The sequence below is a fragment of the Protopterus annectens genome, chromosome 13.part0 (assembly GCF_019279795.1).
Source record: "Protopterus annectens isolate FY-2018-M chromosome 13.part0, PAN1.0, whole genome shotgun sequence".
Lineage (NCBI taxonomy): Eukaryota > Metazoa > Chordata > Ceratodontiformes > Protopteridae > Protopterus > Protopterus annectens.
The window spans coordinates 470,130,293-470,156,211 of NC_056747.1; the positions used below are offsets into that span (position 1 = coordinate 470,130,293).

At 41.8% G+C, this 25,919-nt stretch overlaps 1 protein-coding gene and 1 pseudogene across 1 annotated transcript in view; both read left to right on the forward strand.

Annotated features, from left to right (window-relative positions):
- HIP1 (huntingtin interacting protein 1) overlaps nucleotides 1–25,919 on the forward strand; it is a 2,554,439-nt gene that overhangs the window by 1,757,466 nt on the left and 771,054 nt on the right. The window lies entirely within an intron of this gene.
- Nucleotides 1–25,919, forward strand: part of LOC122788386 — a 90,399-nt pseudogene that overhangs the window by 57,848 nt on the left and 6,632 nt on the right.

Sequence of the window (25,919 nt, forward strand, 5' to 3'; positions counted from 1 at the left end):
GAGGAGAAACTGTTGGGAAATCAAGGAATTCTCCATGCAGCTAGATTTAGAGTTTTGAGATTGCTGTGAAGGGTTTTGTAGTTGTGCTGGGACAACAGAAGAGGGACTAGAGGTAGGATTCATGGTGGGGAATGTGTCAGGCTCTTCAGGAGCGGATACCAGTGTTGTCTTTGCCAGTCTGGAGCAATGAGAATCATTTTTGGCCTCTCTGCTCTGGCTTTTAATAGAACTTTGGGCAGCAGAGGAAGAGGCGGGAAGGCATAGACTGTCAATGTTGCCCAATTGATGGAAAGTGCGTCCACTTTCCAGGCCTGTGGATGATAGCTCCTTGAACAAAATTTTTTCAACTGGCAATTTCTGTGGGCAGCAAAGAGATCTATGTCTGGCTGTCCCCATGCCTGAGTTATCTTTGTGAAAACTTGAGGATGCAACTTCCATTCGTGCGGATCTGTCATATTTCTGCTTAGGTTGTCTGCCAGTGTGTTTTCCTTCCCTGGCAGGAATTGTGCCTGTAGTTGAATTTGCAATTCCAGTGCTGTGTTCCACAGGGTCATGGCTTGCCTGCACAGGGGGTATGAATGAGTTCCCCCCTGTTTGTTTATGTACCACATCACTGTGGTGTTGTCTGTCCTTATCAATAGCTGGCCTGGATGCAGTAGGTCTTTGAAGGTCATAATAGCCTTTTGCACGGCTAGCATTTCCTTTTGGTTGATGTGAAGGTGCTTCTCTTTTCGGGTCCATTTTCCTGAATGCACTGATCTGTCATGTGTGCTCCCCAGGCGTAGTCTGAGGCGTCTGTTGTGATGATTTGAGTTGCTTGAGGTACACAGAAAGGAAGACCTGTGTTTCTTTGGCAAGCTGGAGTCCACCACAAAAATTCCTTTTGAAGGCATGGAATGAGTGGTATAATTGCTTCCAAGCTGTGGCTGTGTTGAGACCATAAGTTTTTCAGGTACCATTGAAGTTTCCTCATATGCAGCTTTGCACATGGGATTAGTAGGATGCAAGATGCCATGAATCCCAGAGCCTGCAGGACTTTCCTTGCAGTTAGCCTGGTGTAAGTTGCCATTTTTCTGAAGTATTGAGACAGTTGCCCTTGCTTGTCTGGCGTGAGGTAGGCCATCTGGGTGGTTGTATTCAAGCTGGCACCCAGGAAAATTATTTGTTGAGAGGGTATTAGTTTTGATTTCTTTTTGTTGACTGTGTATCCCAGGAAGTTCAACAGTTTTATTACAAACGCCAGGTGCTGCAGTAGTATGTCCTTGCTGTCCGCTTGGATCAGGCAGTCGTCCAGATATGGGTAGATTTGTATCCCTTGTAGTTTGCAGAAGGCGATTACTGATGCCAGGCATTTCGTAAACACTCTGGGCGCAGTAGATAAGCCAAAGGGCAATGCAGAGAATTGGTAATGGGTTGAACCTGCAAGAAATCTGAGGTATCTTCTGCAATCTTGTCTGATAGGGACATGCAGGTATGCCTCCTTGAGGTCCAATGTTACCAGCCAAGACTCCTTGCCCAGCATGGGAAGAAGCTGCTGTAATGTGAGCATCTTGAATTTTGGCACCTGTAGGTATGTGTTTAGGATGGATAGGTCTAAGATAGGTCTCCAATCTTTGTCTTTCCTTGTACCAGGAATAGTCTGGAATAAAACCCTTGACCTTGTTCTTTTGCAGGTACCTCTTGAATTGCTTTCATGTCCATGAGAGCTGAAACTTGTTTTTTGGTTTTCATGGCTGCTTTAGATTTAGTGAAGGCTTTAATAGAGAAGGAGGAAGGCCTGAAGACCCCTTGAGAAATGGCAGGCCTGTCTAAAATCTGAGTTTCCCCACCAGGAGTGGCGTCGGGATCTGTAGTAGGAATGGGGGTCGAGGAGCCTGTGACCTCGGGTACTTAAGACACCGGTAATGCATTGTCATCGGTAGTCAGGGGCTGCGTAGGTGCCTCGCTGAGTACCGGAGAACCGGTAGTCGGCCTTAGCGTGGTTTCAGTAGGTGGTGCGGACCTCGTATGTCGGTCCTTATCTTTGTGTTTTTTGCTCAAAACTGGAGTCGGAGTATCCGACAACATAATATAATTAAATTTTTTGCCGAAAAAGTGAAGGGCGAACTCCGCCCGACGCTTAATAGTGCATTAATTGAATCTAGCACAGAAACGGCAGGCTGAGACGTCGTGGTCTGGGCCTAAGCAATGTATACAGAAAGAGTGGAAATCCTTATGCGGTATTTGCTTCCCACAAGAAATGCAATTATTAACTTTGTCTGACATCGGTCTGAGGCAAGAAAAGTTTCCCCAATGGGGTACTTAGCTTTCAAGAAGACTTTGGCTGAAATACTTTCGTAAATCTCAGGAGCTGGCCGACCGGCACTTGCTTCGGGCACCGCGCGGCAAGAAAGACTGAAGAATATGGTGTCGGCTGCCTCTTTTATACCCCTGCTGCACTGACGTCAGGGAAGAAGCGACGACAAACGACGCTGGACCTAGACTTTGGAATTCGGCCGACCGAGGACCCGCCTGACGGCAGGATAACCCATCTGTTATGACTGCAGATGTATGCACGATGAACATCTTGAAATTTAAAACTCATCCTCTTATTCCAAGTGGGAGGGACTCCCACAGTTCCGTCCTGAGAATTAAGAATGCATGGTCAGATACGTAGCTTGGATTGTGGAATTTCTATTTTATGCCCCGAGTGCTTCATGTTTATGCATGTGGGGTATGTCTTTTTAGTTCTGAGGTTAAAGGAGAGAGACAGTATGTTGACGTAGAAGTATGAACAGTTATGATCCTATGAGCATGTCTGCTCTTTGATTAGCTGGGAACCAGTTTGTTTTTTTATTGTTAATACTGCTAGCCTTCCCATCAAAAGACTCTGTAAGAGTTTCTCTAGCAGTTAGGTCAGGCATACTCTTGTGCCAGTTCTTTTGCAGTGGATCCATAATGGCATCTCTCCATATTTTAGGACTACCCATCCATTAGGGATTTACTGAAAAGGTCTTTGAGGGGGATCCACCAGAACTGTTGCTAGCTTCCCGAGTATACCCGGCAGCAGTCTTTCTGGTCCCTGTGCATTCTCACACTAAAGTTCTATCAGCAATTCTTTCCAAACTCTGGACCTCACCCAGTTCGGGTTTGTAAAAGGCAGATCATGTCTCCTAAACCTGACAGACTTCTTTGAAGCGGTCACCAAAGCCGTAGATGATGGTAAGGTGGTTCACACAGCCTATCTAGATCTCGCCAAGGCTTTCGACACCATCCCCCACTCTGGAATTATAGATAAACTCACTAAACTAGACATAAATCCCTCTGTCACAAGATGGGTTGCCAACTGGCTCACTGACAGAACCCACACTGTGAAAATAGCAGACTCTAAATCCAACTTTAGATCAGTGACAAGTGGAGTACCACAGGGTTCAGTCCTAGGTCCTCTCCTGTTTGGTATCTACTTCTCTGAAGTACAGGCTCACACAGAAGGTCTTTGGCTAACAAAGTTTACAGATGACTGAAAACTAGGAGCCATAATCAAAACTCCTAATGATGTGGACATCCTACAAAAGGGCCTCACTGAAACAGATGTCTGGTGTCAAAGCCATGGCCTCAAGCACAATGCCAACAAGTGCATTGTCATCCCTTTTGGTAAAAACTCTGTACCCATAAACTACCACATAGGTGGTAGTCTACTTAACATCAAAAGTGTGATAAGAGACCTTGGGACACAGGTGGACAACAGTCTCACCTTTGATAATCACATCACCACAGTAGTCAGGAAATCCTTCTACATGGCACACCTCATCATAAAAGGTTTCTTTTTTTTTTAAATTTCTTTTTTTTGACAAATAAAAGGTTTCTCATCCAGGAAAAAAGAGTTCATTGTTCCCCTCTACTCATTACTCATTAGACCCATTATAGAGTACAACGCCCCTTTTGATATGTACCTCACAAGACATCTACGACAACCAGAAAGGCCACAGAAATACCTCACAAAGAGGATTACCGGCTTCAAACAGATGCCCTACGCAGACCGTCTCAAAAAACTCCAGCTTTACTCTGTCGCATATCGCCTACTCAGAGGCAATCTCTGTCTAACATACAAAGATATGTCAAACCCAGAGCTGTTGGACATGCTCCACGTAAAAAAAATCCCAATCCCTCTGAGCTACACGCTCTAGGGACCTAAACCTTGTCACCACAATAAACAGAACATGATGGAAGGATAGATTCCTGTCCCAGAGACTTTCCATACTCTGGAACAACTACCTATCTATATCAAACAAAGCTCCTCATCAGCACTATTCAAGAAAAATCTTGATGATTGGATGGGAGATAGGAAATTCACCCCGGGGATCACTTCTGTGGCTCTGCTTGACACGGGCACATGAAAATTATTTTTTGGGGTGGCAAAAGCCAGGGTACCATTTGGCTAGTCTTATATAGGCCCTAGTGCCAATAGCCTAGTACCTACCTATGAATCTGTCCAGTGTCCTCCATCCAATCTCATGTCTTCTTCCCATACTGGCACCCTTCTCTCCTTCATTTTCTTTAGCAGCCACTTAATTCACATATTCTTCAGCACACTGATTTCTCTTCCTGCCTTCAGTCTTTCCACAACATTGTGTCTTTCGGCTTTTCCCGGTTAGGGGTCGCCACAGCGGAACTCCGGTCCGCTAATGATTGGCAGTAGATTTTTACATGCTGGCTTGCCGGGCCTAATGCACAACCTTCAACGAAGGAATGCCCATTCACGCATGTCGACATACAGAAGATGCTCTAACTGAGAATCGAACGTGCAACGTCTAACTGTGAGGCAACAACACTACCGCAGCACCACCACCGCAGCAGTCTTTCCACAACATAGTGGTGAATATTTTTCTCAGCTTCATTTCTTTTATTACATTTTTCACACACAGTTTGGCCCCTTTGGCTTCCCTAGTGTATGTCTTCATTAACTATTCACAGCAGTTTCTGAACCTGTGTCCATTGCTCCTTCACAACCTGAAAGTCCTTTCTATGCCCCTTATTACAGATGTTACTTTTTTGTTTGAGCCACAATGGCTGCCTTCTTCTTCATCTGTTAGCATTCCCAGCCACAAGCAATCTTTTTGACATACACTCCCATACTACATATTTGTCTCCTACAATCTACACACTTGATTAATTCTCCAAGCCACGTTCAAGCAATCTATTGTAGCAACTCACAACTCTAAAGTCCCAAACCTTCCGTCTTTACTTCAGGCCTTCCTGTTGCTGACTAGACAGCAAATCATATGGTTGCTATTACTCAATGCTCTCCTTCCTTTTAATACCTCAAGGGCTTCAGCTGTACTTAATACTGCCTCTAGCATTTTCTCTTAGCCCTCTTTTCTACTATTAACATGAAGCATTCTTGGTCAAAAACCTCTGTTCCTTAATTTCTCTCCTCTAACCATTGACTTTGAAATGTCCCAACTGGCTTTGGGAAGACCTTATGACCAGCTTCTTATTATTTCTTCTGTTATACAGGGAGGTTTAGACACAATCTCTCTCCACCATACACTCCATCTTAAAAGTGAGTAAACAAACTGCTCTTCATGGTCTTCTTTTTTAACAAAATTATTTTTTACTATAAGGAAATTCCAGACTAGGGTGGGGTGAAAGGAGAGGTTACATTGGGCAAAAGACATTAGGGGACAACATCAACAGATGCAGGTTCTGGGCGAATGCAAAACAAGCATTCATTTACAAAACCAGGAGAACATTGTGATTTCAGAAATGAAACCCAACACTTCATTCACCCAAGGGGAATTCAAGGTACTTGTTACAAATGTACAGTTATAGGATGTAACAACCTCTCTTTTGTTTTTTGTTCAACTTTGGATTGAGAGGTTGCCAGATGAGCTATTGCTCTGAGTAAGCTAATATAGTTTTACCATCTTCAGCATAGCAAACAATGGGTGGAAAAGAAAAATTTTTGAAGGAAATCAGGGAATTAGCAAAAAAACATGACAGTCTCTATTTATAGGTAATAACTATAACCCCCCCCCCCAAAAAAAAGTGATGGTACGAAACAGAAAATACAATGCTAATGAAGGAGGACATCATGGAAGTGAGACACTGCTGATAAATATGTCTGTCATACTAACTGCAGACTGTGTATTAACATGAGGAAGATACTGCAGAGGGAGGGGATGAAGGAAACGAAAAAGTACACTTACCATAAATGTAGATGTTCGAGTGTATTCATTGTTGCAGTCATTACATTTGGGTAATCCTGCTGGCAGGTTGCCCTCAGTCGGCCTGAATTCCAAAGTCCTGGGTCATGCGTCGGCTGTCATCGCCCCTTCCCTGACGTCAGGTCAACAGGGGTATAAAAGAAGCAGCCGACGCCATCTTCTTTACTTTTTCTTGCCCCAGATGTCAGGTGCCCCCTAAAAGGGTCTCATTTAAGGTTTTCATTTAAGGTCCCTCCTTCCTAGCACCTTAATTTTGTTGTGGAGAAATTGACTCATTGTTCTTGTAAGACTGTTCTTTTGTTGGCCCTTTCTTCTGCCAGATGGATGTCTGAGCTTCAAGCCCTTATAGCTATTCCCTTTTTTTAGTTTTCTATAAGGACATGGTGTCCCATCATACTAATCCTTCTTTTATGCTCAAAGTGGTGAATGAGTTTTCTCTTAATCAGTCTATTAATCTGTCCACTTTTTTCCCTTCTCCGCAATCTGCTAGTGAGAAGGTTTTGCACAGTTTGGATGTGCATAGGCAACTCAGATTTTATTTGGATAAGACCAAAGCTTGCCCCAAATCTGATCAGCTTTTTGTTTTCTTTCATGCTAGATCTTTGGGATTAGCTGTTTCCAAGCAAACTATTTATTATTAGGTATCTAAAGCCATTTATTTTTGTTATTTTTTTTCATGGCAAGAGACTTCCTTCTTCAGTTAAGGCTCATTCTGTTAGAGTTGTGGCTTCTTCTGGTGGTTTTTTCACGGGGTTAGCAGCTGCCTAGACTTCTGTGCATAGTTTTACTAAGCACTAAAAGTTAGATGTAATATCCAGGGCTTGAGCTGGTTTTGCTAGGGTCATTTTTCATGGGTTCCTAGATGGATCTGCTGGTCCTTCCTCCTCCCTGTCTTCTTCATGAGCTTTTGCACTCTCCCTATTGTAAGAAATACTGCAACAGGGAATTGGAAGGACATAGTGCAGTTGTGTAAAATCTTACCATAATGGTAGATGCCCTTCTCTTCACTGTTGCAGTATTCACTGTCCCCCTCCCTTCCCTCCCTGGTTCTTTTCCTTTCTAGATGTGCCTGGTACCTCTCTAATGCTTGGACTGGGCTTTCCTATGAGGGCTCTTATTTCTGAGGATGGTGCTTCCAATGTCACCTGTATGCCCTACGCTCTACATGTGCATGTGATGTACATTGTACCTTTAGCAACCTGAAAGCTTTAGTATACTGGTTGTACGTTGGGCCGCTTTTGGCAGGGGATCCCCATTGTAAGGAATACTGCAACAGTGAATAGAAGGACATCTACCATTATGGTTAGATTTTACACAACTGTACAGTATCCTATTCATATATTTCAGTATTCATAACATGAGGGTGTCTGCCACAGGCTGCTCTGAATGTCCGGCCAGTATACAAAAAGTCTAAAGCTACTGTAAGGTACGTCCGACGTTGCACTTAGAATCCCTTCCAACATCGGTCATAAAGTGACATCAGGTGTATAGCAGATGTTGGCACATACCATCCTCAGAACTTTTCTGCCACCAGTCTGAACGTCTTCTCTAGTCGTTTGCTCATCAACAAAGTTATGGATTTTGATTCAGATAAGTGCCCCATGGAGGGGGGAGGGTCTTATTCTTTTTATGCTACTGTTGTTTGCTGAGGTTACATGTCATCTAGGAGGGGCAAGTGTCAGTGTAGAAGGCAAATTCCACATAAGAATACTCAGCAAACTGTCTCTCTCTTGCCCTAACCACGACCATACCTCCTGTGCTGTTTGCAAGACCTTTATACTGAAGAACCTGCATAGTCATCTCACTTCTCTTAATTTATATCTAGAGAACCAACGTCTTAAGAATTTAGCAAGCAATGCTATGGAAAGTGCATCAGGTCCTTCTGGGAAGCCTGTTCCTAAGAAAGCCAAGAAATCTAGGCCTGAGGTTTCTGCTACTGCTCCAGTTCCGGACATCTCCCTCCGAGGCCGATGTTGGCCTGGAGACCTGTTTGGAGGTAGCTGGTGATTCTTCCATGGGTACTCTTGTGGAGGCCACAAAGCATCCTGCTAGCACATCCTCGGAGGATATGCAGAGGTCTGCTTCAGACATGGGGGGATCCCGGGCTTATCTCTGAAGGCTCTTGAGGCATTATACAAATCCTGGTTCGTAAACAGGTCCCTAGCTGTATTATTAAATGCAGGTCGACATCAGTTCCCTGGTCCTTCCACCGTATGGGTGCTTCACTTAAGAAGAAACAGAAAACTAAGCATTCTTCTCCTTCTCCTCAAGAGCACTGATTGATTGACAAGTCTTTTCATAAGGACTGTTTAATGCCTTCATGGTCATTAGGCTATCCACAGGGGTTTCTCTTCCTTCTCCTTCCCTTTCTCTAGTTTCGCCTCAAAAAAGGATCAGAATTGAGGATTTCTGTGATTAGGATGATTCTTTTGGGGAGGAGTCTCTGGCATACTCTGTCCGGATGTCTTCTCCACTGGGATATACTTCCTCAGAGGAGGAATCAAATGGAAGCAATTCTGCAGGGGAAGATATTACCTTTGGAGAGACCATTGTGAAAATGAGAGATTTTTTCAAGTGGGACTGCTCTTAAGTTTCAGATATACAAAAAAGATTATATGATCTTTTACAGATGAATTCTCTATCCCCATCTGCAGGGGTCTATATTATAAGTTTGAAGTTTGAAAACTTCGAATCTCATATGCTCGACATATGAGCGAAGTTTTCAAACATCGAATGCTTCAACGGAGATCGCTGTAGAGAATATTTCCCTTCACTTCAATGTAGTGTGATCTCGGAGTTGGTATATTTAAGTAGCGGGGTTGTGGGGGTGCAGGTGGGCTTGCTCCCCCCCCCTGCATAGAGCATTCAGGTAGATTTTTTTATTTTTAGTTTGTTTATATTTTATGTTCAGTGTTTGAAAACTTTGTTCATATGGAGTAGATCATATGAGATTGTAAGTTTTCAGACTTCAAACATATAATATAGACCCATCTGCAGTACCTCCAGTGCTTCCAGCTATCTTGGATGCTTTCTCCTCTGCATCTAAGTGTCCAAGTTCACAACCTCCTCCCCCCTAAAAGGCCAAACAGGTTCTACAAAGTGCCATAGGATGGTAAGTTTTTCTTTAAGTGCCCTTCTGCAGACCCAGCTACAGTATCAGTGGCTGCAGATAAACCCTCTAAGCTATTGCCTTCTACCTCCCTTCTACCCTTGGACAAGGAAAGAAAAGTTATGGAAAGGTTGGGGAAAACATGTATACATTGGCCACTCTGGCCTTTAAGGTCGTAAACTACTAGACCCATGTGGCTAAATATTCTTTAGTCCTCTTTTTTCAAGCCACTAAGCTCCTTTCTGAGCTTCCAGACTCTAGCACTAAATCCCAACTTGCTTCCATTTTAGATTCCTCTGTCCAAGTGACATATCATTCTGTTAAATGCAGCTATGATGCAGTGGAAGTATCTACCAAAGCTACTTCGTCTGGCTCTGTCCTTCGGTGGTACTGTTGGCTAAGACTCCAGCCACTGCCAGATGATAAAGCTAAAAATTATGGATGCTTTAATTTGCACACACACATTGAAGAAGTGCTTTTATGACTTGAATAACTTGGGCTAGCTAAACCTGAAGTGCTTTTACTGGCAATTTTCCAGTTGTACAATTGTGAGTAATTGATTTAGTTTTTCTGGTATATCTTTAAAATTTGGCAAGTGTTTATTTACAGCATTGCTCTTTTGCTTAGGTTTTTTAGCTATAAATCTTAGTTAATTCTGAAGTATGCTACTTTACCCCCCCACCAAACCTTTCTGAATGCATTATTATATAATAACTGCCTGTTGGTGCCTTCATGCTTACCCTAGAATCTCTGCTTTTCTCTTTTCCTAGTTGAACTCTACATTTCCCTACAAAACGGTGTCTACAGGACTGCAATCAGTTTCTCTCAACATTTAAACAGAGTAGGTTACACACACAAAAAGCATTTGTTAAGCTTTCACTTACAGTGCTTTGTAATTAAGCAGGTCACCATATTGGTCAGCCATAGGGCTCTTTGTTTCTACTTGAGTGGTTGCCTCCTTCCCCTGTAACTGAAGTAAATTGACTCTTACGTTAAGAGTTGTAATACTTACCTTATAGCTTTAGGACACCTTAGGAAACCTTGTATACTGCAATAGCCCCGCTACATTCGCCCTCGCTACGCTCGGGCTCTCTTCACTCCCTTCCCTGCCCCGAATTCCCTCCCGCCCCCAGTACCTCTACATTTATAGTACTATAGCCACTCCCCCACTTTCTAGATCCTATCTGCTTTCATCTGGGATAATTCCACCCACCCCCATTCTACTACCTACATTTTAATAGCACCTATTAGCTTTCATCTGGCATTCTCCCATCCCCCTTCCAGTACCTTTACCTCACCACTCTTTCTTCTGGTGTTGCATGACCAGGTAAAACAGTTCCTTAACTCACTAGCTGAATCACAGATAATGATATACTCCTCTTTACTACCCCTCTTGTTCACACCATACCTCCTTACCTTGTATGAAAACCAGTTTCTCACGGGATTTCAGGTCCCAAAAGGCCATACTATCACCCCAGCTGTAAATCCTTCCACCTTCAATCATACTTATAGCACCAGATCCTATCCAACATCTTGTTCAGTCTATCAACATCTCAACCCCAGGCACATTAGCTCTAGATCCAAACACTACCACAAACTGATAAACAAATTCCTGAAGTTCATCACCAAGTATAGACTCAACCTAATACTTGGTGGTGATATTCACCCCAACCCTGGCCCACTCACTTCAGATACACATACCCCCTCTACTTGTAATCTAAGCTACAAACCTACAATTAATAGGCCAACTAACTCTCCCCTAGTCTGTCATCTCAATATTAGTAGCATTAATAACAAGGTACATGAATTGCATGCACGTCTGGATGTCCACTCCCCTGAGATTCTCTGTTTATCTGAAACCTGGTTAAAACCTAACACTAAAGACAATGATGTGTTACCACCTGGGTACAACATACACAGGCTGGATCGTGCTTCGAGGAAGGGGGGTGGGGTAGCTGTACTCTATAAATCTGAGTTGAATGTCACCATAGATGTAATACAACCTCCTCAGATTAATAAATTAGAGATTCTTGCCACCAAATTACAACTTAATAAAAATAAATGCATTAATATCATCTGTATGTACATTCCCCCAGGTAACAATATATCTACATTTGAAGATATCCTGCACTGGCTATCATGTCACTACCCCCAAGAAACCCTACTACTTGGAGACTTTAACATAGACTGGGCACCTGTTCCTCAGAATCCCCAACCACCCATATTAACCTGCATGCATTTACACAAATCATATCCACCCCTACCAGGATAGGTAAACCTAACCAAAAAGAAAGTATACTTGACTGGGTACTCATAAACAGTCACCCCCAACTGTACACCTCTGGTACCCTCCTTAATGGCCTAAGTGATCACCTTCTCACATATGTAAATAAGCACAAAACCATTAATTCCCAACAACCCTTACTCAGAAAGATTAGAAACAAAAACTTTGACCCTGCCAAATTCCAACAAGAACTAAACTCATGTAATTGGTCTATTCTAAAATACCTCCCCTTAGAGGAAGCAGTAGCATACTTTAACAACAAATTCCTTGAGATCCTTGATTTGCATGCACCTGTTCATTCAAAGAGAACCAAGGCAAAAACTGCACCATGGCTTTCTATAGAGTCTAAACTCAAAATTACCCTTAGAAATAAAGCATGGGCTTTATGGCGTTCTTCTAAAGACCCTCAAGATAACATAAAATACAGGCAATCCAGGAACGAAACCAAAAAATCAATTTTACAAGACAAAAAACAATAATACTGTAATTTACAGACATTAAATTAAAATAACCCTCAGAAGTTTTGGGCAGGTTTAAATAATCTACTACATCCCGGATAAACTTCAACCCCAATCCCTGCTACTGCTATTGATAAAACCCCTGAAGATGTTTCTGATAGTTTTAACCAATTCTTTACTGAGACAATTCAAGCCCTAGCTAGCCAACTACCTCCTAGCTGCCCTGGTCCTGAAAGTAGCACCCCTAGAAACCTACTTGCGTTCAGCTTCCAACCAGTCGCCACTTCACTTATCCGTACCTTGATCAAAAAATTAAAACCCACTACACTTTCTGCTGATCAACTCCCTGCCGAGTACCTACAAAAATCAGCTGATGCTATTGCTTACCCCGTCTCAATACTAATCAATCGAACCATAGTAGAAGCTAAAATTCCCACCATCTGGAAAATATCCTATGTAATCCCACTTCACAAAGGAGGCAGCTCTACTGAATTCTCCAATTATAGGCCAATAGCTATACTCTATCCACTTGCAAAGATTATGGAAAAATGTATTCATAGACAACTCATGCACCACCTAATCCAAAATTGCCTTATGGCAGACACTCAGCATGGACTCTGTTCTCATCACAGCACTACTTCAGCCCTCCTAGCCTTTACTAACACCATAAACCATAATCGCAACAATAATTATATATCCTCAGCCCTCTTTTTGGATCTTTCCAAGGCATTCGATATGGTTGATCACCAACTTTTAATACACACCCTGCAAACATTCTGTCTAGATACTGGAGCCCTCCAATGGTTTCAATCCTACCTGAATGGTCGACAGCAGGCTGTCCTCTGGTAGAACAAACTCTCTAACCTTCTACCTAACACCCTTGGAGTACCACAAGGCTCTATACTAGGGCCCTTGCTGTTCTCCATCTTCAAAAAGAAACGATGGCAAAATAGCACAAAAACGAAGTTTAATTCACAAAGTAAAATCCATAAGATAAAATCCAATAAAACACACGAAAACACGCTGTAATTACGCTGTTATAGAACCACAAGTGAGCACTTTCATCTCCAAAGGGAGATTTCTTCAGACTAATGGTTACAACGCACTGCTTCATTTAAATACTCTTAGCAATTAATAAGGTGCTTCAATTAAGCAATCCAATTAAACGTTATCAGTTTAAAATGTGTTTGAACTGCAACATTCTTAAACTATTCTGACCAATAGTTGCTAGCAAAAATAGTAAATTAGAAGGGATGTCTATTTTTGTAGATAAACATTTACAGAAAGTAGTTCCGAAGGGAGTCACTTATATAAAGGACAGTTATGACTGCATGGCAAAACTTAACAATATTAAGGTCTCAGAATCTGATGTACTTGTAACATTAAATATAAATTCTCTCTATACTATGATTCCTAATAAGGAAGGTATGGAGATGGTTAGAATGGAACTGTTGAAATCAAGAGAATTTTCTATAAATACTATTAGTCTGCTAATGGAAATGATAGATTTAGTATTAAGTTATAATTATTTAGAATTCTATGATGAATTGTTTGTCCAAGTCAATGGGGTAGCTATGGGTGCAGCCTTAGCACCTAGCTATGCTAATTTATTCATGCAAGGCTGGGAAACAGCAAATATATTAGAAAGTAGGTTTGTGAAAAATATCATCAAAATGTTAAGATTTATTGACGATATTCTGATTATTTGGAGTGGGACGGTTGAAAAATTAAATTTGTTTTTGAAATATATTGATGTCTGTTCTTATATTAAGTTTTCATAAAATATCAATACTGAAAATATTAATTTTTTAGATCTCACTATATATAAAAAAGATGGAAAATTAGTGTAAAAATATATAAAAAAGAATTTCAAAATAATATGTATTTACATTATTCAAGTTTACATCCAAAAAAACTAAACAGAATATTGTCAAAGGACAAATAAAGAGAATAAGTAATCTAACAGATGATAATGAATTTTTTTATCTAGAAGCTGATAACTTCTGTGAAAGGATGTTAAATAGAGGTTATCCCCAAGAAATGATTAAGGAAGTTATGACAGAAGAAATTGTAAACAGAAATAAAAATGAGAAAAAGAAGTTGAATAGAACATCTTCAGCAGATTTTACCACTGCTTTGGCAGTACAAAATAGTACTGATTCTTATGTCATCAAAAATATAGTAAGAAAAAATTGGGGAATTTTTAAAACCAATATTAATTTATTACAGAAGTTAGGCGATAAACCTAAGTTTGTGCAAAAAAGAGCAAAACATTTTAAAGATTTTTTTCAAGGAAAATTAAATAAAAGTAGAGTAGTAGAAGAAAGAAAAGGAATGTATAAATGTTTTAATTGTAACTATTGTAGTTATTTATATACAGATAGGCATGAGATTTTTGTGGGCAAAACTAAGATATATGTTCCAGGCAGATTTACTTGTAAGTCTAAAAATGTTGTCTGTTTAATAATATGTTTAGATTGCAACTCATTTTATGTTGGTAGAACAGGAAGGGAATTGTATAGAAGAATTTATGAACATCAGTATGCCATAGGCAAAGGAGATGTCAAAAATGCTTTGGCAAAACATTATTTAGAAAGTAAATGTAAGACTAATTTCAAATGTTTAGTTATAGATTTTATCCATCCCAATGTTATAAAGATAAATATTGAAAAAGAATTGGGGTGGCTTGAATACTGCTGGCAAGTGAGATTAAATGTGTGTTTTCCGCCAGGGTTAAACAATAGAGAGGAATTCATTATGTATTTAAAAAGGAAAGGTTTTAAACATTAGGTTAGTTTTCAGGTATACAGAATAGTTTAAGAATGTTGTAGTTCAAACACATTTTAAACTGATAACTTTTAATTGGATTGCTTAATTGAATCACCTTATTAATTGCTAAGAGTATTTAAATGAAGCAGTGTGTTGTAACCATTAGTCTGAAGAAATCTCCCTTTGGAGATGAAAGCGCTCCCTTGTGGTTCTATAACAGCGTAATTACAGCGTGTTTTCGTGTGTTTTATTGGATTTTATCTTATGGATTTTACTTCGTGAATTAAACTTCGTTTTTGTGCTATTCTGCCATCGTTTCTTTTTGGATTTGTGCTTTGTTTTGAAGCGTGCTGCTTTGCTCATCGCTGTGTTCTCCATCTTCATTAACGGCCCTTATACTGTCATCCCAAAAGTCAGCTGTATCCAATATGCTGATGACTCTACTCTGATTTGCTCAGCCACATCTCCAGTAGAGTTATGGTCAGCTACCCAGACCACCTTTAATACAATAGAAAACTGGCTTTCTGAACATCGTCTGATCCTATATCCCAAAAAAAACTAAAATGCTGTTATTTTCACCAACAGATAGGTCTACCGCTTTCACCTTAACCATAAAAAAGAATTATGGCACAATAATCTCCCCTGACCCATCTACAAAACTATTAGGTGTCATCATAGACAATAATCTAAAATTTGACCTACATGTTAACCAAGCTATCAAAACCATCAATAAAAAACTAGGGTCACTTTACAGAATAAAAGCCTTCCTAACCCCTCCAGCTAAAATCGCCATAGCTCGCTCTCACCTTCTTTCAACCCTTCTGTATGCATCCCCTATACTCTCGAATTTAAACAAGACTGTCCTTAACAAACTCTCAATTTTCTATAACCACATTGCCAGGTTTGCCACTGGGCTGCCTTTTAGGACATATCATTGCATCAATCTAAATCAGCTTGGGTGGCTTGAACTACCCAGCCTAATCCAGTATAACCAACTGATTATGGCCTATAAAATCCTCTATAATCCGGACAATACTCCTGCACTTAAAAATATTATCAACCCCTATAACAATCCTAGACCGCTTCGATCCTCTAACAAACTACTGATTCAGACTAGCAAAATTAATAACACAGCCGGTGATTCTCTCTTTGCAAACTCTGTAAGTAGATCCTGGAACTCTCTTCCAGCTGATATTACCTTACTTTCTACCTTAGGTCAATTTAAAACTAGACTCAAACAACATTTGTCACTTAACTGGTTATCTCAATGTATCAAGCATGGCTAACTCTCTCTAGAATGTGTAAAAATCTGTTAACCAGTTTACTGTGTAATTTAATTTAATCCTGACTTGTGCTCAGGATTAACTGTAACCTGTGGAACTTGTTTAACTTGCTTACTTATGTAATCTCTGTAAATAGTCTGTTTGTAATATGTAATGCTGGTATTATGTAATGCTGTATCTGCTTACCCTTGGAACTTTTCTCCCCGGGCCTCCGCTGAAAATGGACATGCATCCAGTCGGACTATCCCAGTCAACAAATGTAAAATAAAAATAAAATAAAAAATGCTGCGCTAGATTTCAAGGCTTTGTTTGGGTCTGCAACTGCAGAACTTTTTAAGTCCTTGCAAGAAAAGGGCAAGGAACACCCGGACCTTATACATATTTTTGTGTCACCAGTTCCGAAATTTCAAAGGAACAATCCTTCTAAAACCCCTTTTGTAAGGAAACTATCCAGACCTCCTCCTCCTAAGAGTGAAAGAGATGCCAGAAAGCCTTATTCTGTTAAGTCTTCTTGTACTACTCCTGCTGCTCCTCAGAAAGACCCCTTTCTGAGCAAGCCAGGTAGTCTGTGACTGCCAACCTATTTGCAGTCAGACCACACTCTGCTTATGTCTTTCTCTGTCCCTCCCTGGTTGGAAAAAGATCACCCAAGACTCCTGGGTCCTTTCTGTTATCCTCAGAAGATATTTATGGTATGGAAGACTCCTCCTACCATCAGAAGTATTCCACAACCTCCAAAAGATCAGTTGACTTTCTTCCCTCAAGAGGTTCCACCTTCCCAAACAGCAAAGGGTTTCTACTCAAGAATGTTCCTAGTCCCCAGAAAGGATGGTCCTTTGAGATCCTTTCTAGATCTGTCCCATCTAAACACCTTCTTAAAGGTACCCTCGTTTCGCATGCTTTCCTTAAACACTCTGCTTCCTCTCATTCTTCCACAGGCCTTCATCCCTATTCATCATCTCTACAGGAAATGTCTGCTCTTCTCTATTGTTTCCTCACATTTTCAGTTTTTTACATTGCCCTTTGGTCTATCCAAGGGTACCAAGGGTCTTTGCAAAATGTTTAGCTCCTGTCATTGCCTTTTGCAAACTCGATGAGGGGTGATTCAGATTTTCCCTTACCTGGATGACCTCCTCCTCTGGGCTCATTCGCCAGACACACTTCTTCAAAACCTTCAATTCACAATGTCTCTTCTGGAAAGACTAGGATTCACTATTAGTTTCCAAAATCCTCTCATTCCTTCACAGGACCATGCCTTCCTAGGATGCAGAATTCGATCAGAGAAAATGTTGGCTTCTCAGAAAGTCTTGTCTCTAACCGCTTACTTTCAAGCTATCATTCCACTACATTCCATGTCTGCCAGGGTGTTCCTCCATCTACTGGGCTTCATGGCATCCACTATTCCCATGTTGCCTCTAGTCAAACTTCACATGAGGACACTCAAGTGGTATCTCAGGTCAGTTTGGCTGCAACATGTTCATTCAGTAGATTTTGTGATTTCCTTTCCTTCCCTGCTTGAAAAAAAAATTAGAGTGGTGGATTCAACAGGTTTCTTTTAATCCAGGATGTCCGCAACAATCTCCCCTTCCATCTCAGGAGTTGTTCATGGACACCTCAGACGTGGGATGGGGGAGCAACCTTTTCCTTTTGGAAATTTCAGGATGTGTGGTCTCCTTCCCAAATGAAGGAACACATAAATATAAAATAGATGAAAGCTCTCATTTTTGCCCTGGTAATCTTTCATCCTCTTTTTCAACCAGGTCCCGTAAAGTGGTTGACAGACATCACCACAGTTCTTTGGTATGTCAGCAAGCAGGGAGGGACCAAGTCATATCTCTTATGCAGGCAGGCTTGGGAGTTGGCAATTCAATATCAGCTGACCCTTCAGGCAGTTTACATTTTCCTTCCAGTCATAATGTTGTGGCAGACACATTGAGCAGGTCCATGACTCAATCCCACGAATGGATGTTGCATAGGGATGTGTTTCTGGATATTATCTGCCAGTGGAGTACTCCTCAAGTAGATCTGTTTGCCTTCCCTATGAACAGACAACTTCCAAAGTTTTATGTCCAAGTTCCCACTCCTCAGGCATGGAAGATGGACACACTATCCTTCTCTTGGAAGGGGATGTTTCTCTATGCTTCCCCCCCTTCAGAAAGTTCTGTTAGAAATTCAACAGGGCCAACCCAGAATCTTGCTGGTGACTCCCTTTTGGGCCAATCAGCATTGGTTCCCTCTTCTTCTGCATTTGGCCAAGGGCAATCATCACAAGTTACCTCATAGGGTGGATCTACTTTCACAAGACAAGGGATCTGCAACACATCCACAAATGTCAACCCTTCATATGACACTATGGGTGATAAGGTTTTGATCCCTTTTAGACACCTATTTTCTGAGATTGTGCTACAGGTTCTGGAGGGGGCCAAAAAACCTAATACTAGGAAATCCTAAATTCCCAAATGGGAGAGGTTTTCCATCTGGTGTCTTTCCAAAAACCTACAACTGTTGTCTGTGGATATTCCAGTGTTTTTTGTCTTATCTGTGTGAACTCCTGAAGACTGGATTATCATACTCTTTGGTAAAAACTCATCTCTCAGCCATTTCTGCCTGTCTGCCTATGACCCCTCCTTTGGTTTGTAGGTTAAAAGTCAAACTTTTCTTGAAAGGAGTTTCCTTCATATCAGACCACCAAGGAAACCAGTGCCTCCTCCTTGGGATTTAAACTTTGTTTTGGAAAAAAGTTACATAACCTCCTTTTGAGCCAGCAGTTTTGTCTTCCCTCCAACATTGCACTAGGAAGACAGCCCTTCTTTTGGCTATTACTTCAGCCAGAAGTGTTTCAGAGCTTCAGACCCTTATGGCTTTTTCTACTTTTACTGTTTTTCACAAGGATAGGGTTTAACCTATGTACTAATCTCTTTCTTCATGCCTAATATGGTGAATGAGTTGTCACTTAATCAGTCCAGTAACCTGCCCACTTTCTTTCCCTCTCCACAGTTTTCCAATGAGAGGATCTTGCACACCTTGGATGTGCATAGACAACTTGGTTTTTATTTGGATAAAACCAAGTCCTTTAGGAAGTCTGACCATCTGTTTCTTTCCTACCATCCCAGGGCTCTGGGCAGATCTGTTTCCAAGCAGACTATCTCCTTCTGGATATCTAAGGCTGTTTCCTTTTATGTGGCTCATGGAAAAACCCTTGTTTCTCCATTTAAGGCTCATTCAACAAGAACTGTGTCTTCTTCAGGTACTTTTTTCAAGGGTCTGGATACTTCTTCTATCTTAGAAGCAGCCACTTGGTCTTCTGTCCATACCATCGCAAAACATTACAAGTTGGATGGTATGTATGTCTAGAGCTGGTTTTGCCAGGGCTATTCTTCAGGGGTTTGTAGAGTGTGCTACAGTCCCTCCTCCCACTCTTTCTTCTGCATGAGTTTTGGTATTCTCCCTTGTGTTATGAATACTGCAACATATGAATAGAAGGGTATAAAACAGTTGTGTAAATTCTTACCATAACCATAGATGCCCTCCTCTTATTTATGTTGCATTGTTCTATCCCTCCCACCTTCCCCCTGACCTTGCTTGCTTGTTTCCTAGATGTGTGCTTTCTGTTTATCTCAGGCTGGTGTTCTTCCTGGGGCATTCAGTTCTGAGGATGGTACGTGCCGACATCTGCCATATACCCGACGTCACTTTATGACCGACATTAGAAGGGAATCCTATGTGCGACTTTACACATAACTTACAGTAGCTTTAGACTATTGTATACTGGCCGAATGTTCGGGGGACTCCCTCCTGTTATGAATACTGTAAAATATAGACAAGAAAGACATCTATGGCTGTAGTAAGAGTTTACACAACTATTCTTTTTTTGTGAGAAGTTTCACTTTTCTTTTAAATATTATGGCTGAGGACTATGAGAATTTGGGGGTTGTCGTTAAAAATTTCCGTCTAAACGTTTCCTGTCATGGTGTTTCACCAACTCTCCTAAGCTCCACTAGCCACTTGTCAAACACTGTTTTTCTTGGTAGACTGATGATCTTGGGTCCCTATGTGGATTCTGTCTGTCTCTCTTGTTTTTTTTTTTTTTTGAGGAAAACCTAAAAGTGTTATTTTTCTTTCAAAATGTTTTATTAGAGGTTAGAACTAGTGTGTTTGGTGGTTGTCTGACACTAAAGAATTTTTCCTCAAAATTTGTCAGGAGGCAAGACGGACTTTTCTAGACTGTTATCGACCTGTCAGACTCATTTTGCAGATGACAGTCCTGATTCCCTGTGGGGAATCACAAATTACCACTTTTTTGGGGGGAAAAGTATTACTTTTCTGTCAAAACTGATTGCTAGAGGCTGGGACCAGTGTGTTTGGTGGTTGTAAATAAAAAATATTTTGCTTCAAAGATTAGGTTTTCGCTCAGAGGGCAAGACCATCTCTTCAATGTTCTGCTTTCTGTTTGTCAGGCTTCTTTTGTGCTAGGACATGGGCCTGAGTTCTGGCAACTTGATTGTTCCCTCCTGAGCAGCAAAAGCAGATAGGGGATCTACGGTCTTGACTGTGACTTTCCATTCTCCTCAACAGCTGATGAGTGACTCCACTGTGGCTATCTGCTACTACTAGGGCTGCTGATCATTTCTCTGATTCCCTTAAATGTTGCTCCTGTGGAAACCACTAAGGGCCAGGTTGTAGGCATGCTCTCTGTGGATTTTCACCTGCCGTTTTGGGTAGGAAAGAACTGCTCTTGATAGCATCAGAGAAGAGACTGGGAAATGCTCTTTCTTTAAGCCTCTGTGATGAGCTTCATTCCAGGGGATAGGACCATGCTTCAAGACATACGCTCTCTCTTTCTGGATGGGGGAGGGCTCCCAGAGGAAAAACATAAAACTAGACCTTTTCTTTTCCCAAAGCAGATTTGCATTGTTTGGACTTCCAAAAGGTTATTTAAGGCATTCACATTTTAAATACCCAAATCCCAATAAAGATGATATGATTTGTTATAGGTGATTTTTCTTCTACCTGCAGTTCCTTCTGTGTTGCTAACTTTTGAGAATGCCTTCTTTGCAGCCAGCATTTTACTTGACAACCAGCCACTTGTCCCCAAAAAGTCTGAAAAATGATACACATGCCCAGAACCATAAATTTCTTTTTTTCTGCTCTCTCTTTCTGCCGGTATAGGGAAAATAATTGCTTACTTCCCTCCTTCAGTGTCTAAGGCATCTCTGAATTCTTTAGTATTGTCTGTGTCTCGGATAACCAAATACTCTCTCAGATGTTTATGACATGGCTGATGCTGGTTCTAGAGCAGCTGCCATAGGGTCAGTGTTGAAAAGAGTTGCCTGGCAGCATTCTCAGAATTTACCAAAGAATGTCAAAGCTGACATCCTGAATGCTTTCCTGGATAAGGAGATTTTTTTTTTGCTTTTCCTCTTCTGAGGTCCTTTAAAGGTGTGGTGAAAGGGTAAAGTTATTTCAGGATATTACCCACATATTCTACCCTCTACAAAATATGACGAGAATCATTCTGCCAGTCAGGAATCAAAATAATTTTCTGAGGAAGGTAAATAAAATTTCAGAAAACAATGGCAGAGAGTTTCAAGACGAAAGTAGGGTCCATCCAAAAGCTGTGACTGTCTCAGAAAACAGACTTGACTATATGCCCCCTTGTGTGTTTTTCCATTCTCACCCTGCCACTCCTGTAAAGGTATCCCAAAACCTAAGTCTTCACTTTCCTGTGTGGCACCAGATAGCTTCAGACACTTGGGTATAGACATTCATTTGAAAGGGCTACAGTTGGTAGTAGAATGCCCTTCTACTTTTCAAGAGATTCCCCTGCCCTGCATCCATGCATTGATACTTCCCCATTTCCTTTTATGCTACATCAGATGTTTTTCGTGTTTCACTGTTGCAGTCATTACATTTGGGTTATCTGCCTGCAGGTAGCCCTCAGCCGGCCTGAATATCAAAGTCTTGGATTCCTGCATTGGATGCTGTCTCTTCTTCCATGACATCAGGTCGTCAGGAGTATAAAACATGTAGCCAATGCCATTACATCAGTCTTTCTTGCCATACGGTGCCCGAAGCAGAAGCAGTTTGCAAGTGCCAGTCGGCTGACTCCTAAAATTTTCGTTTTTTGAGTTTCAGAATTGAAGTCTTCGAAAAAAGCTAAGTACCCCATTGGGGATCCTTTTTCTTGTTCTTAACCGATGTCAGTAAAAGTTAACAATTGTCTTACCTGTGGAAAGCAAATACCTCATAAAGATTTTCATTTGTACTGCATTCCTTGCTTAGGCCCAGACCATGATGTCCCTCGCTGTCGGTTTTCTGCCTTATTCAACCCCCGAACTATTCGTTGTTGGTCTATTTTCGCAGCAAATTATTTTGGTACTCTGTTTAACTATCCAGAAATGGCTTCAGTAAGCCATCCGACTACCGCTATTCCAAAAAAACATAAGGATAAAGACAGAGACAGACCGCATAGGTCCAAAACTGCCGACGAAGCTTCTGTTAAGCTAGTCGCCAGTTCGCCGGTACTCAGTGAGGTGCTTTCGCAGCCCCTGATACCCGCTACTTCAGATTCGCAGGCCTCTACTGAGAACCATTCGGAGTCCAGTATGCCGCGAGATGCTTCTTCGACTATGGAACGTGCGGATGTCTCTACCTTGGATGGGTCCGAAGCCGCTGTGCAGGAACCGGCTTCTGAGGGTGTATTCAGGCCTACAGATTTGCATTTTAAACTGACACCATCTTCTTCATCAAGGCCTAAAACTTATCCCACACCTAGAAAACTGATGTCCAAACCACATGGTCAGGCCCATATGCCTAAAAAACAAATGCTTAGAATGGCTGAAGACCTTATTACTTTTATTAGGGGAAGCCAGCCTTTCCCCTCTAAGAGACCTATAACCGAATTTCCTTCTGATTCTTCTGATCAGGATTCTGAAATTTCTGTTTCTTCTGATTACCAGGATTTGCCCTTATCTACCTATGAGGATTCTGATGCAGAGGATTCCATTCCCACTGCTTCCCCTCCAGAAGATTTTTCTTTTGATGAAACCTTGCACACTCTTAGGGAGCATTCCACTGGGAAAGCCAGGATTACTCTTGAGTCCAAAAAGAGGCTTAGGGAATTCTTACTCCTCCCAAAACACAGGCCTTTAGCTAGCCCTCCTGTTCTGAACATTGTAGATGATGCCTTCTTGGAATCTAGCCTTGCCCCAGACACTTTATCTCCAGCCCCCAGAAAATCTGACCGGTATTACAGAGTACCTGACTCTCACAAGTTCCTCTTAAAGAATCCTACTGCGGATCCAGAGACCATTTCCCAAGGACCAAAGGGCATTAAGCCTACTGGTGCCAAAAACCCTACCCCCTCTGATAGGGATTCCAGGGCCTTGGACAGATTGGGTAAGAAGGTGTACACCTCTGCTACTTTGGCCATTAGGGCCTTAAATTGCCAGTTTCATAGGTTAAAGTATCAGCAGCATATTTTGGGACTACTTAAACAGAAAATGATGTTGATTCCCGACTGTGTTGAACATAAAGAATTACAGGATTTAATGCATTCTGCTGAACAAGTTGGTAAACATACTTTGCAATGTGGTTTTGACTCTTTAGAAGCATCTTGCAGGACTGGTGTCACTGGGTCTGTACTTGGCTTAAGGAGAAAAACTTGCCAGATCATGTTAAAGCTAAATTACTGGATGCTCCCTTAAACCAAGACCGCCTGTTTGGCAACAAAGCAGAAGTCCTTAAAACGATGGAGGAAAAAGCTAAATCTATGCAAACTGTTAGATTTCCTGCAAGTACAGCCTCCCAGATTTAGTAAGCATTAGCCTTCTAAGAATTGGTCCTTTCCAGTCTCTTCCAGGCCTTCTCAGTCCAAACCCAGGAACAGCAGACCACCTAGGTTACAGTCTCAGGCTACACACAGGCCTAAGCAGTGGGGGGCACCCACTTCCAAAGCTGGAAGTAGTAAGACACCCCCTATGGAAAAATGTCACAATGATTTAACCTTAACTCTTCCAAGCCCTGCTCAACTACCTGCTCCCTTAGGAAGAAAGCTCGCCCTGCATGCAAAAAACAGGGAACTCATTACCTGGGACAAATGGGTTTTAAATATAGTTTTCCAAGGATACAGATTCCACTTCCACACCTTACCAACCCCAAACGGTTGGCCAGACCTACCCCCAAGTCAGTGGGCAGAGGCTCAACAGCAGGTTCTCCCTCTTCTAAGTATCAGGGCTATTCAACCTGTCCCAGCAGAAGAAAGGGGACAAGGTTTTTACTCAAGACTTTTCCTGGTACCCTGAAAAGACAGCTCCTGACATCCTATCCTGGACCTGTCTATTCTAAACACCTTTTTGGTAATCCCAAAATTCAAAATGCTAACACTTCAACAGCTGCTCCCTATGCTGGGCAAAGATGCCTGGTTGGCAACCTTAGATTTAAAGGAAGCTTACCTGCACATTCCAATAAGGGAATCTTGCAGGAAATACCTACACTTAAGAGCAGGCTGCATGCACTGTCAGTTCTCTGCACTTCCCTTTGGCTTATCTACTGCGCCCAGGGTATTCACAAAGTGTCTAGCTCCAGCCATTGCGTTTTGCAGGCAGAGAAATATTCAAATATACCCATACCTGGATGATTGTCTGATTCAGGCAGAAAGCCAGGACTTGCTATTAAAACATCTGGCATTTGTAAAGAAACTTTTAATCTCGCTTGGGTACACCATAAACGAAAAGAAATCTCACTTAGTACCCTGCCAACAGATTGTATTCCTGGGAGCAAGCTTGAACACAACTTCCCAGATGGCTTTCTTCACGCCAGAGAAACAAGTTTATATGACAGTCTACTTCAAACTACTGGCCACAAAGACCCAGCTATCTGCAAGGAAAATTCTGCAAGCCCTGGGGTTCATGACCTCTTGCATTCTACTAATTCCATATACAAGACTGCATATGAGGAGACTACAGTGGTATCTAAAAAGTCTATGGTGCCAACATTCTCAGGACCTGGAAACAATGATTCCTATCATTCCTTGTATAAAGACAGACTTCCTTTGGTGGGCAGAGGCCTGCCACCTCAACAAGGGGCTTGCTTTCAATCTAACCCCTGCCGCCCAAACCCTAACAACAGATGCATCAGACTGCATGGGGGGCTCACTTGGCAGGGCAGTGCATTCAGGGCAAATGGAACCAGAGTCAGATGCACCTGCATATCAACCAAAAAGAAATGTTAGCTGTACAGAATTCCCTGACAGCCTTCAAGGACCACATCCTTCCAGGACAATTATTGGTAATGACAGACAACACCACAGTTATGTGGTACATAAACAAGCAGGGGGGAACCCACTCGTACCCTCTCTGCAGACTAGCCATGGCTCTGTGGAACACAGCCTTGAGCTACCCAGTGAACCTACAAGCTCAATTCCTGACAAGCAAGCTAAATTCACTGGCAGACGACATAAGCAGAAATCTCATGGACCCACACGAATGGAAACTGGAACCAAAAATATTCAATCTCTTGAGGAACAAATGGGGGACTCCAGAAATAGACCTGTTTGCCTCCCCCAAGAACTGCCAAATGGAGAAATTCTGCACAAGGACTCCCCACAGTCAAGCTTGGAAAGTGGATGCCCTGTCCTTTACCTGGGAAAGCCTCTCGGTTTATGCCTTTTCCCCCTCTGCCTCTCCTCTCGAAGGTTCTGCTAAAGATCAAACAGGACAAACCAAGGACAATACTAATTGCACCATACTGACCACACCAGCATTAGTATGATACTGCTGGAGCCATGGCACCTACCTCAAACACCTTCCC